Genomic DNA, 14,465 nt, shown 5'->3' on the forward strand with positions numbered 1-14,465 from the left:
GTTCCCATGTGCCTGCTGCTCTTGTCCTTCTAGGTGGTAGAGGTCGCGGGTTTGTGAGGTGCTGTCGAAGAAGCCTTTGCGAGTTGCTGCAGTGCATCCTGTGGATGGTACACACTGCAGCCACAGTGCGCCGATGGTGAAGGGAGTGAATGTTTAGGGTGGTGAATGGGGTGCCAATCAAGCGGGCTGCTTTCTCCTGGATGGTGTCGAGCTTCTTGAGTGTTGTTGGAGCTGCACTCATCCAGGCAAATGGAGAGTATTCCTTCACACTCCTGACTTGTGCCTTGTAGATGGTGGAAAGGCTTTGGGGAGTCAGGAGGTGAGTCATTCGCCGCAGAATACCCAGCCTCTGACCTGCTCTTGTAGCCACAGTATTTATATGGCTGGTTCAGTTAAGTTTCTGGTTAATGGTGACCCCCAGGATGTTGATGGTGGGGGATTCGGCGATGGTAATGCCGTTGAATGTCAAGGAGAGGATATGGGCCCTTTATGTCCCTAGTTCCCAGTGGACAGGGTGTTAGCTTAAGAATGTTGCTGTTATTGGCAACAATTTTAGGCTGCTAGTAGTATTTCACAAATTCCCAAACCCCCAGGTGAGCAGGGGAAATCTGATAGCAGATTATACCTCCATGTAACCATTCAATCAATTGAGGAATCTCTTTCGGATTTGTCATGCATTAGTCCCTCACCATCTGGAACTCCCTCCTTCAGCATCTCTACCTTGTAATCTCCCTCCCTGCATTCAAAGGCCTCCTCAAGGCCTTTCTTTTTGCCCGTCCTGCTGCCCTCTCTTGACCGTCTTCCTATCCTGCCTCCCACTCAGCTTCCTGTAAAGTGCTTCGAGCTGTCTCTGTGTAATGAGCAGTATAGAAATGTAAATTGTTGCTAGATTGCTCATTGCTCAAGGTTGACTTTTGGTTTGTCAGTTTAATCCAGCCTTCACAGGGCTCAACTGTGATATATGGTTATGGAAATCAAACCACTCAGCTTTATTTTCAGACAGTGTGACTGCTATTAGTGCATTCCCATTTACCCAAGAAGAAAAATTAAAAAGATGAGCAATGAAGCTGCTGTGGATTCTATCTTTATGGATTGTGGTTAATACTTAAATTGTCACATTCGATCTTTTCATGATGCTATCATTCTCTGCGCCTTCTAATTAGCGTCTGTTTTAGACAATGCTTTGATAGCAATCAAACTGAGGTAATTTAGATTTAATTCCCCATTTTATCTGCTACATTTCTCTGCCACCATCACCTGCACCTATCCTTCATTCAATTGGAAGGGCAGGCTGACTGATTTTGTGACTTCGCCAACAGGATATGTGCTTGATGCATGGAAAAACAGATGGAGTTTTAATTTTCCTGGAGTTAGGGTGCTCCACCAAGATACTTGGCTCATAGTCATCTGGGACTGTACTGGGACTTGGCCTTGCAAACATAGGCAGCGAATATCTTAACTGCTAGATAGCCAAGCTGAAGTGCAAATGAATTGATGTTCACTTGTTCTGGCCAAGGAAAGGACTTTAATTGAATTACTTAGCATAAGTTGTGTGCTCTTCACATTACCGCTATGGTCTGAAAAATGCAACTGAGCTTCAGGTTAAATGTGCATTTACGTGGCCCGTTACCTGTCCATAATGTGCTGCTTTACCACTTAAATATTATTGAAAATTAATTATAATCCCTGCTTCCTCTGCCTTTGTTAAAATGTGCTGATACCAAACTAAATGGGCATATTTTATTGGCTTTACACTTTGAATGGATTTAAACCGAAGTCAAATGGTGCTATTACATTTGTCCACTACATTGTCTGTGCCGGTCTCAGTTTCTGGAATTGGACGTACAAAAATCATCATGTCCTTTGCACACACTCAGCAGAAGTAGATGTGCCATTAAGAGTTCAGTTCTTAAAGGGCTCTTCTTAGTCTTATCCAACCCTTGTAGTGATGGAAATATTAAATTTATGGGAAGTTCTTGCTGAAGCAGGATAAGGCTACACAGTGTGAAGCCAAGCTTTTAAAGCCCAGGATGGCCCCTCACTTTCTTAAAAACTGTCCCGGACAAGTTATACCTCCCTGAAACATTGTTCCTTTGTGGCAGATGTTTTCTTTGATGTTTTCCCCTCTTTCTCACCATTGGAAATAATGCTAGAATCATTAATAAAGGCTAAATAGCTCAAACACTGGTTCTTCAGCTGACTCACTTGCATGATTTTTGTTTACATTCAATAGTTTGTATTATTAAAGTAAAAAAAAATTATATCATTGCTAGAGTATGAAATAGGAATAGCTACCGCCAAAAACACTGAGTGAATGAATGTAGACTAAGGTAATTGGAGACTCCTTTACCAGTTGTTACAGATATATCTTATTTCACAAAAGTAGTTTTGCCATCTATTAGAGTTGGCTGGTTTATTTACTAAATCTAACAATTGTTTTTATTGAGTAAACATGATGTACACCAATGTTGAAAAAAGAAGAAACGAAAAGAGGAGGAAAAAAAAAGAGGAGGTAAATCAAGAGATAATGGTTAGATGATTCAACCTTGGATTATAAAAACCCAAAGTGTTTTCAGGAAATGTAACCTGTCGTGACTTGTAAGAGAAACTCATTTTAATTCGTCCGAGATTTTAAACCCATAGAAGCAGAATTTCTTGAAGTTTGACATTAATGCCATTTTAATAACTTTATCAAATGCTTAAGTAATAGTATATTTTGGAATCAAATCATTATGTGTTATGTTGGCTTCAACACCTGTTAAGATTTAACAATTTCCCAATTAGCAAATTCCAAAATAGCTTCTATTTGAGTCTTGCTGGGAGATTAGTAGAGCTCCATGACTCTGCCCAAAGGGAAGTAAATCTCCCAAATCCAATCATGAATAACAGAAAGCTAAACTTTATGCAATCAATATATATTTAAAATTGTGACTGCTGGTACAATAATGCAATGCTAATCATGTTAGAAAATTATGATTTTTATAAGAAAGTTTTGCTCCGGAACTTTACAGATGACATCGGCTATATAGGTTTTCAATCAATGATTAAAAAATGGCAACTGGTATTCAGAATACATTGTGTCTTACCTTGGGGGTCGATGATGAGGGGTCATCGAGAAAAATATTCATTAAGAGAATCAGAAGGAAGGTTCGTGGAATTGTCTTTATGCAAAGGGACTCCTTTGCCACTAACAACAATTGAGGCAGAGATCATTTTAAGGGAAAAATGGATAAATATTTGAAGTTAAGGAATGTAAAGGGCTATTGGGACCCAGCAGGGTAGTGGGATTTGGTTTGATTGCTCCAGCGAAGAACTGGCCAATTGGTCACCTGTGCTTTAAAGTTCTCTGATTCTACTGCTTGAGGATATTTCAACTCGCTTTCAGTCCCCAATGAAAGGGTCAAAAGTTGGCATCATTGGCACTCAATATTTTATTATCCCCTTGACCTAAGCATATTTTTGAAATGGAAGATTTTTTTTGATGAGCACTTTCAGTAACTACAGGCTGTACTTTGAGACCTTAGAATGCAGTGGCTTATATATTGCCCATTGATGTAACTTAATGTAAACTATTGATTGCTGAAGTCATTAGTGAAAGCTATTTTAACAAGCAACAGCTCTTGAGGCAATCTGTTTTTTTCCCCATAGGTGTAATAATTATAAATGTAAGGAATCTTCCAACACCAGGTTATAGTCCAACTGTTTTATTTGAAAATCACAAGCTTTCGGAGGCTTTCTCCTTCGTCAGGTGATCAAGTGTGGGATTCCATGGAAGGTTACCGCATTTATAGTCAGAGAACAATACCTGGTGATTACAGATAATCTTTCCAACTGCCTGTTGTCAAGGCAATCAAAGTGTTCAGACAGAGTGATGTTACCTACAGGACCACCGAATACACAAACGGCCATAACAAAAGACAGAGAGAGAGAGAGAGAGAAAAACATCCGAAAGGAAGAGAAAGACAGAGAATGACACGTTGTGTTAAAAACAGATAACTTTTATTCGCTGGTGGGGTTACGTGTAGCGTGACATGAACCCAAGATCCCGGTTGAGGCCGTCCTCATGGGTGCGGAACTTGGCTATCAATTTCTGTTCGACGATTTTGCGTTGTCGTGTGTTTTGCGGTGTCCGCGCAACTATCGCCAGACAGGAGGGCTCCTTCCCAGTCGGGGAACACTTCAGCAGTCAAGGACATTCAGCCACCGATCTTCGGGTAAGCGTTCTCCAAGGCGGCCTTCGAGACACACGACAACGCAAAATCGTCGAACAGAAATTGATAGCCAAGTTCCGCACCCATGAGGACGGCCTCAACCGGGATCTTGGGTTCATGTCACACTGCACATAACCCCACCAGCGAATAAAAGTTATCTGTTTTTAACACAACGGGTCATTCTCTGTCTTTCTCTTCCTTTCGGATGTTTTTCTCTCTCTCTCTCTCTCTGTCTTTTGTTATGGCCGTTTGTGTATTCGGTGGTCCTGTAGGTAACATCACTCTGTCTGAACACTTTGATTGCCTTGACAACGGGCAGTTGGAAAGATTATCTGTAATCACCAGGTATTGTTCTCTGACTATAAATGCGGTAACCTTCCATGGAATCCCACACTTGATCACCTGATGAAGGAGAAAGCCTCCGAAAGCTTGTGATTTTCAAATAAAACAGTTGGACTATAACGTGGTGTTGGAAGATTCCTTACGTTTGTCAACCCCAGTCCATCACGGCATCTCCACATCATAATAATTATAAGTATATTTGAAAATTATGCTTATATTTGAAAAAAAAATTTCTATGCCTACACCTGTGAGCTGTACTGTATTCATAGCAGAACATATGCAAAGCGTGTATTTAAAATATGTTAAAAGTCTTGAGTATACCATACTTTTCCTGTAAGCGTCATGGTTTCTGTAACACTTTCCCCACGACTTTGTTGATAGAACAGAATTTGTCTGATTCAGTCATCGTAAATCAGTGGCTCTGATAATACATTTTGTGTCACATGGCATCACACCCCTATCGTTATAAAACTGCATGTCCTCCCACTAGCCGTGAGTAATGCCATGTCTTTTTAAAAAGGTATTGTGGTTTTTATTGTTTGTGTATTATGATAAAAAGATTTAAATGGAGTTTCAAAAAATGAATTTGGTTGTTATGCATTTGTAAGTTAGCTCCACCATGGGGCACTAAATGATGCATTGGCTACACTGACCTTTCACCTCTGGGACCAGGGCTGAAATCTAGCTGAGATTGTTAAATCCAGTCCAGACTGATTTCCTCTACCTGCTGGCTGTAAGGCCAGCACTTACAATGAGTTTGAATAATCTCAGTGGAGTTCCCAGCGGAGTCATGTCCACAGCCTTAAACTATCCATAATTCAGCACAAGGTGCCATCTCACTTAGAGAGATCCTGAGGTTGGCTGGAGTGGGCAAAGGAAAAATTCACACCTGAAGAGGTGCTCTTCCCAGATTGGGGTTGAGGCATATTGTCAGGGAAATACAGAGAGGCTGCTATTATATATAAGGCCATGCTATGTAACCTAAGGTGCTTGTTGCTAACAGTGGGTGCTAAACAGTTAATTCCCCAGCATCATTATCCCTTACCTTGATGGATTAATCTCCCATCTATCACCAGCTATCATTGGAATAGTTGAATGACATATCTACCATAAAGGGCAGTTTTGTCATGGTAAAGTGCTTTGTAAAACTTTTTATTATGTTTATACATAGAGGAGGGTGCAGTGACACTCTCCGACATCTGACACTCCAGGGGCGATTTTAACCCTGCCTGCTTGGCAGAAACTGAGCGAGTGGACATTTAAAATCAATTGGGAGCCATACCCACCAGTGTCCCCCCCTCCCTTCCTGCTGCCTTCAATTTTAACCTGCTCTTCTGAGCAGGTGAGAAGGACACGCACTGGAAACCATTGGAGTCCTTCTTGAAATATGCATTGGGCTCTGATTATGTCATTGGGGCCCGACTGCTGGTTTAACCACTGGCCTGAGTGGGAAAGCTATTGTGGCTCCCCGAGACCCTCCTGAAACCCCCTCCCCATGACTTATCTCGGTGCTGGGGAGTGTTCCTTCAGTTCCCATTGGCGGCCTCCTGCTGCCGACATTATGACCCCGCCCACAAGCCAGTGCTGAATCTCATCCGTTTCAGGCGGGTAATTGAAAAGGGCTGTGCCCAGGAGTTAAAATCGCCCAAGCCTCATGCTGCCAAGGTCATGGGGGTGTTTTGCCCCTCACCTCGGCCCCTGCCCACCAATTCCCGCCCCGAGTTAAAAGAGTGGCTTTTAAGTTTGTCATTTATTGTCTTTTTAAAAAAAAATCAAATATACTGAAATGAAAAGATTAACAGGGTGTGCTGCGGTGCAAATTTGCCGTAGCATTGAACACAACATCACTGCAACTTTCAGAGCATGATGTTTTCTGTTAACTTAGGAATTGCATTTGCCTGAAAATTCCCCAAACCAGTGTAAATTTTCCTTTTTTTCCCCTACTCTCCTGAAATGGCTGTCTCTTGCTGAGGTATGAATGCGAGAAGCCCTTCAGTGCCTTACTCAAGTCCACTTTTCATTCGTGAGCTTGATGGTGGTATGTCGGCACGTCACGGGGATAATAAAATCGTGACTGACCCGATGATCACCAGATGTCCACACCAACACACTTTTTCAGAACAGGACATTGGATGGTCAGGAGCAGGAACCATGGCTGATATTATTGTTTGCCTTTCCCTAGCTCAGGGGTACTGTTTTACTATTCTGATTGTTAATAGAAATCAGTTTAAAGATGCAACTGTGTCATCCTTGACTCAAATCTATGTCATGGAAACATTACATTTTTCAAAGCAAACTATTCCGACTCATTGCTAAGTTGCTGAGAGGCTTTTTATGTTTCCACTGAACACTGATTATAATCACAGACTAATTACTATAATATCAGTTGGGAATAAGGAATGTAAATAGCAAAGTTTAGATCTCGCAGTTGAATACGCTATTATTATTGAAAATAAGAGCAAGGAGATGAGGAACTGTCCTCTTTATTATCTTCCTTGTATATCATGGTGCCATTTGATGCATTGCAAATGAGAAAGATTATAGCTTAAGGGAAAGGGAATTAATTTTCCCGTGATGAATTGTAGGTGTAAGTAGCATCAGTAAGTGCAGTATCTTGAATGTACTAACATGAAAATATAGGACTTGGCTTTGTATCCATGATTCCCTGAGTGGTAAGTTCCTGATATTGCAGCTGTGCTTAGTACTTAGGTGAAATAATTGTTGGCGCCAACATTTTGGGGTAGGCATTTGAGGGCGTGGATCTCTGATGGGGCAGAGCTTCCGCCCGCCTCATGGATGCACCCCTGATTCCATGCCCTAAGCCCTGGGCTCGGCGGCATTTCTATATTGTGGGCGGGAGGCCACATCATTTTCTAGAGCTCCCTCCTTGGTGGGTGGGAGGGATTTCACTCCAGCAGCACAATCGAGCTTTCTGCTTTTGCTCTTTTCAGAAATACAGTCTATCAAAACCGACCTTTTAAATTTTAAATCCTCCCTAATGGCTTTAGCAATGCTGGATGCCAGGAATGTACAGGTGTTCTTTGTGCCCAGCTTTGTTACGGCACAAAACTGAGGAACTTGTATCGTATAGTGTCATAATACACCCACTCCCACCATGACGGGAATTTCTGTCGGGTGGGAAAAGGGGTGAGGACTTGGCATAGACAGGTTCTGCTCCAAATTCCTCCCTGGACGGCCAGAAAGAGTGCCATTTATGGCTCTGGTCTCAGAATTTCGCAGCTGTAAAATATTTGGCTGATCAAAATTTCCTGGTCCCTCAATTGTCATAATCCTATCCATTGTTTAATAAGCATCTAATTATTATCCTCCTTGAGGAATGAGGTAAATTGGGTCTTTGGGATTGAGGTGGCTTCATGATGGGAAATTGGAACTAGGTTGATCCTCTGTGGCAGACTGAACAATCTAATACCTAAGCTCAGAAGGTAGTCCAAAATGTTTTGATGATTGACCAAACAGTCTGGGTCCATGGTTGGGACCTCAAGGGGTAAACTTGGGGGTTGGTAGGGTGGTCCCAGCTAAACAATTAATGGGGAAGCTCTGTGCTAGTAAGCTGTACGAATCTTATCCGGTTAAACTCCAGCAGTAACTCTGTGCACACTTAGTCCCTGAGGCTTCCCAATCCAAGTTTTCTGGGGTATATTATTCCAGAGAGAGAGAGAGAGAGAGAGAGAGTGTGTGATTCAAGCATGGTAATGGGTTTGCTACACATGTCAGCTATTCAGCCGACCAAAAAAAAGTCATCTCTTCTCATCCTGCTTTGGTCTAAGGCTGTGTCGTTGGGGCCTCAGGATGACCCACCTATCTCTCTCTCCTGTACAGTCTACAATCACAGCTGACTTCCATTTGTTGTTTTCTGATAGAATCAATCCATTGCTTCCGCTGTCCCCATATGGTGTCACTGATTTGCGTTTATTCTGCACAGTCAGTCTGGTCTAGAAATTCCATGCTCTTTTTGGCATAATTTCAGTGATAATTGGGCAAATAACTTTTTTCTGGCAGCAAAAGGGATGGAAGTCATTTATGTTGGCATTTCGCCTCAAAATTGAATACCCTCCTCCACCCCCTCCACTGATGAAAACAGTGCCTTACCTCCTTCTCCCACACCTTCAAATAAAGGAACAATCCAGTAGAGCATGACAACACACCAGCCCTCTTTGCTCCAATGTGATTGCGCCAATAATCATCACCTGATTGAATAAATCAGCGCCAAGTAAGTGCACCCTTTACAGTATGACTCTAACCTCGAGCAAGCACAAAGTCCAAAGTGAACACAAGCTAATCTACTCTTTCCCAACACCATGCTTCCCCTGGGAGGCTACACATGACTTTCTTTTACCTATTAAAGTCCTTCTCCTGGGTGGGTTGGCTGCTCCATGCTCTACTAAAAGGTCATGGCAGCTTGCTCTTGGCAGGAGCTTGTTCTCAGGCAGCCTGGTGTTACTCCTTATGTTCTGCTGGCATGGGACTCTGAGGGGTAAGGCTGTGGGCCTGGCACATGCTGTTGTCCTGAGAGATGGCAGTATCAGGTGAACTCCAGACATGGCCATTCCACTAAGCCCTGGATCTGTATCACCACATATCAGTGGGATGGCTAGTCTGATTGTAGCAGATCCTGAACGTCCTGAGAGACAGCAGCATAGCCTGGAAAACAGTGCACTGAGTGCTATCTATTCTCTCCCTTACTGTCACCAGAGCTGCAGACTGTGCTTCCATGGAAGTGGAGACACCAACTGGGGCAAGGGAGGCCTGCTCCTCCTGGCCCACAAGGAAACTCATTCTGCTTCTGTGTAATGAGAGAATTTTGGCAGCTTTATAGTACAAGCCACACAGTAAACGATTCCTTTGCATCAAACTCATCTTCTGGCTGATAATATGCCTTTAAGAATGATCCTGTTGCTCACTGCTAAGGTTGGCCGTTGCGTTTTTCGAAGGATTGCACAAACAAGTCTTTATTGCAAGATCAACCGATCAAAGATTTCTTAAAAAAAAACTCAACATTGTGAAGTTGAAAATCAGTCCCGAAATGGAAGATGTCACATGAAACAAATCTGAGGTGCTTTCAGCTCAGAGATCAGAGAAACTGACTCTGAGCATTCATCAATCTACCTTTACTGAGTGACATACAGCAACAGACTAAGTATCATGGGACCTCTAGTTATTTCTTGAAGGTTGCACCAAAACAGACTCAGCATTCTTTATACCTTCTTGTGAGCTTTCAATCTTGTTCTGTCTTGGAAGGAAAATGACTGCCTTGCAGATCTGTGTTTCAAATGTTAACAGGCAGGTGAAAAATCCATCAGCAAACATGCTAGGAATTTAATCAAACAATTCAGAATTGAACTGTCCCATTCATATGTCTTCTTATTATTTTATGCTTTCAATTGATTTCCATATGTGAGTTGTACTTAGCTTACAATAGGATTATTTTGAATTATTTTTCTTAACAGTACTTTCCAGCGACAAATATTCATTTATGAACTGAAACATAAAAATGGACAATGAATCTACAAGTCCTCCACAGTCTTTGTAATAACGGTGCCTTTAGGGAGTTTTCACGAGTGCAGTCTTCACACATGTCTTGAAATTAATCTCCAGGATAATTATTCAACTCTAAGGGGTAGAAATTCGCCCACACTGTCCCTGTTTTTTGGGTATAAAGCAGACATAAAGTGTACCAATTTAGCAGTTAATTTTGCAATTAGTTATTGATCTACATGGCAGGTGTCAGGCCTGCCCCCCCTCAAGATTCTTCAGCGGCCCTCGCAGATGCCAACGAAAAGTAAGCGTTAATTTAATTTTTTTTTAATTGTTTCCTGTGGAGCCAGCAGGAGCAAGAGTGCTTCCCCTGACTCCATAGTTCTGATAGTCAGCCACTTCCCTCCCCTCCCCGTTACCCGCTCCAACCCCCTCCTCTCAGAACGTACCTGAGGGCCACTGCTGGCAAAAGGTGCCGAATATGTAGATGAGGTCCAAGGCCCAACTTCAGGCCGGCCTCGGGCCTCTCTCTGTTTGGGCGCACACTGGTTGTTCAGGGCCAAGTCTGAGCCCAAAACATGGGACTAATTTTCACCCCCTTAATTCCTTTTGTCAGAAACTTCTTTGTTGTTTGAGCAGAAATAGTAACTGACTTAAAATAACTTGTTTTTTGAATGCTCCTTTTAAATGCTGTTGAGACCTGGTTGCAGCAATATCATGGTGAACTTGCATTTCTGCCACTACTTTTGATCAAATTAATCCTCTCCTTTATAGAAACAGCACCTGCTTGTGGCTGCAGTCTGCTCATCCCATATAACAAAAGTTGTGGAAGCTGTATTGCAATTGTTGGCATAAAGGCAAACTCCACAGCCAGCGGGTGTGGACTCCATATCAGAAGGGGGAAGGTGAACAGACAGTTTAGATTTAACTACTTCACACAGAAGGTGATGAGTATGTGGAACAGATGGCCTGAAGTCACAGTGAAGGCGGAACAGTGTCAATAAATTGAACTGGATACCTTTTTGACGAAAGAGATTATTGAGGGGTATAATTGGTAAAGTACAGTAAGATTGTTTTTAAACATTGGACTGGCATGTTGGGCCCCAATGGTCTTTTCTGCTCCTGTGTGTTACTATATTCCTGTTCTTGACAGGTATTTTACACAAACGTATCTGTAAGGAGTAAAATACAAGTACTGTGATTTAGTTTAGCTTTTCTTGAGCAGAAATCAGTATTGAAATAAAGCGTAATCCTTGCAAGAGACTGTTAAATCCATATATTTTGTTTTCTCCTAAAACAAGTGTTTTATTTATTTATTATTAGGAAGGAACAACCCCCTCCTGTTTTAAACCATTTTCTCCCTTTTTTTTCTGCAGTCTTCTTGGCTATATATCATTCTCAATGATGGCGGAGTCCAGCACGTGAGTGCAAAAGACAAGGCTGAAGCGTTTGCAACCATCTTCAGCTAGAAGTGCCGAGTGGATGATCCAGCTCAGCCTCCTCCCGATATCCCCACCATCACGGAAGCCAGTCTTCGGCCAATTCGATTCACTACACGTGATATCAAGAAACGGCTGAGTGCACTGGATACAGCAAAGGCTATGGGCCCCGACAACATCCCAGCTGTAGTGCTGAAGACTTGTGCTCCAGAACTAGCTGCGCCTCTAGCCAAGCTGTTCCAGTACAGCTACAACACTGGCATCTACCCGACAATGTGGAAAATTGCCCAGGTATGTCCTGTCCACAAAAAGCAGGACAAATCCAATCCGGCCAATTACCGCCCCATCAGTCTACTCTCAATCATCAGCAAAGTGATGGAAGGTGTCGTCGACAGTGCTATCAAGCGGCACTTACTCACCAATAACCTGCTCACCGATGCTCAGTTTGGGTTCCGCCAGGACCACTCGGCTCCAGACCTCATTACAGCCTTGGTCCAAACATGGACAAAAGAGCTGAATTCCAGAGGTGAGGTGAGAGTGACTGCCCTTGACATCAAGGCAGCATTTGACCGAGTGTGGCACCAAGGAGCCCTCGTAAAATTGAAGTCCATGGGAATCAGGGGGGAAACTCTCCAGTGGCTGGAGTCATACCTAGCATAAAGGAAGATGGTAGTGGTTGTTGGAGGCCAATCATCTCAGCCCCAGGGCATTGCTGCAGGAGTTCCTCAGGGCAGTGTCCTAGGCCCAACCATCTTCAGCTGCTTCATCAATGACCTTCCCTCCATCATAAGGTCAGAAATGGGGATGTTCGCTGATGACTGCACAGTGTTCAGTTCCATTCGCAACCCCTCAGATAATGAAGCAGTCCGAGCCCGCATGCAGCAAGACCTGGACAACATCCAGGCTTTGGCTTATAAGTGGCAAGTAACATTCGCGCCAGATAAGTGCCAGGCAATGACCATCTCCAACAAGAGAGAGTCTAACCACCTCCCCTTGACATTCAACGGCATTACCATCGCCGAATCCCCCACCATCAACATCCTGGGGGTCACCATTGACCAGAAACTGAACTGGACCAGCCATATAAATACTGTGGCTACGAGAGCAGGTCAGAGGCTGGGTATTCTGCGGCGAGTGACTCACCTCCTGACTCCCCAAAGCCTTTCCACCATCTACAAGGCACAAGTCAGGAGTGTGATGGAATACTCTCCACTTGCCTGGATGAGTGCAGCTCCAACAACACTCAAGAAGCTCGACACCATCCAAGATAAAGCAGCCCGCTTGATTGGCACCCCATCCACCACCCTAAACATTCAGTCCCTTCACCACCGGCGCACTGTGGCTGCAGTGTGCACCATCCACAGGATGCACTGCAGCAACTCGCCAAGGCTTCTTCGACAACACCTCCCAAACCCGCGACCTCTACCACCTAGAAGGACAAGAGCAGCAGGAGCATGGGAACACCACCACCTGCACGTTCCCCTCCAAGTCACACACCATCCCGACTTGGAAATATATCGCCGTTCCTTCATTGTCGCTGGGTCAAAATCCTGGAACTCCCTTCCTAACAGCACTGTGGGAGAACCGTCACCACACGGACTGCAGCGGTTCAAGAAGGCGGCTCACCACCACCTTCTCGAGGGCAAATAGGGATGGGCAATCAATGCTGGCTTCGCCAGCGACGCCTACATCCCGTGACCGAATAAAAAAAAACTGTGGTTCTTGTTAATGCCAGTTGAACTGACCACCAGGGAGTGTGTCACAGCAGTCTGAGAATGATGTTTCTTCTGATTGTTCCCTAGAACTCCTCCATCGCTCCATTCCCTTCCCCTCCCTTACCTCCCTCTCTCCTTCCCCCCCTCCCTCCCTCCCTCCTCCCCCCTCCCCCCTCCCTCCCCCTTCCCCCCTCCCCCCTCCCTCCCCCTCCCCCCTCCCTCCCCCTTCCCCCCCCTCCCCCCTCCCTCCCCCTTCCCCCCCCTCCCCCCTCCCTCCCCCTTCCCCCCCCTCCCCATCCTTCTCCACCCCTCCCTTCCTCCACCTCCATCCTTCCCTCCATCTCCATCCCTCCATCCCACCTGCTTTGTACTGTTGTGCACCAGCATAGCTGAGATCAGGAACTAGGCAGTGTGAGGGCAGGCGATCACTGGTGCAGCCAATTTTCCACTATTCTATGGCCTCGTGTTGGTGCTTGAGTATGCTGTGGCACTCCATTTCCTTTGTGCAAATATTTTTTTCTTATTATTATTTTTGTGATTTTCAGTTTAAAATATACATTTTTCTGGGTTAAGAAGCAAGTCAAAAATTGCTGAGCCTCGATTCTGAACAATACCCTCAGCAAATGGAATGCACAGCTTCGTTACCATTGGCTGCATTTCTCCTGTTGCTGAGCAACCCACCGATGCTATCTGACTGGCTGTCAGTAAAAGCATTTCCCTTTTTTATGCTTAACCAAGGAAGACCAAAGCAGGGATGATTTTAAAACATTTTTAATTGCAGGGTTACAAAGGGAATGAGTGTCCCCTTAAAATAAAGAAGCAATCTATAAAAATATTATATCATTTAACAAATGAGTCCTCTGCTGTTGTGCAGTCTCCTAATTCCCTCATAGCTATGAACTGCTCAGCTAACAGTTTATATTTCAACAGCACACGAGGGAGTTTTGAGACTACAATCTTAAGTGAGAAAGAGCTCTCAGAACAAGTGTCAAAATTTTTAAATATATTTCCCCCCCTCCATGCCTCGTTCTGTAGCTGGATAATTAGACAGTCTTAGCCTCAGGGTTCTTTACAACAGCCACTTTTGATCAGCTAACAGGAGATAGCTCTGAACTGCCAGCAATTTCCTTCTCCTGAGATCAGGTGCTCTGCTGGATGCTTCAGTACCCCCACCAAGGGCCAATGATAGCGACAAACTTTGAAGCTCAACTGAAGCTAGGATTCAGAGTTGTAAACTTCTGGAGTTGGAATCTAATGTTCTA

The sequence above is a fragment of the Heptranchias perlo genome, chromosome 26 (genome assembly GCF_035084215.1).
Source record: "Heptranchias perlo isolate sHepPer1 chromosome 26, sHepPer1.hap1, whole genome shotgun sequence".
NCBI lineage: Eukaryota > Metazoa > Chordata > Chondrichthyes > Hexanchiformes > Hexanchidae > Heptranchias > Heptranchias perlo.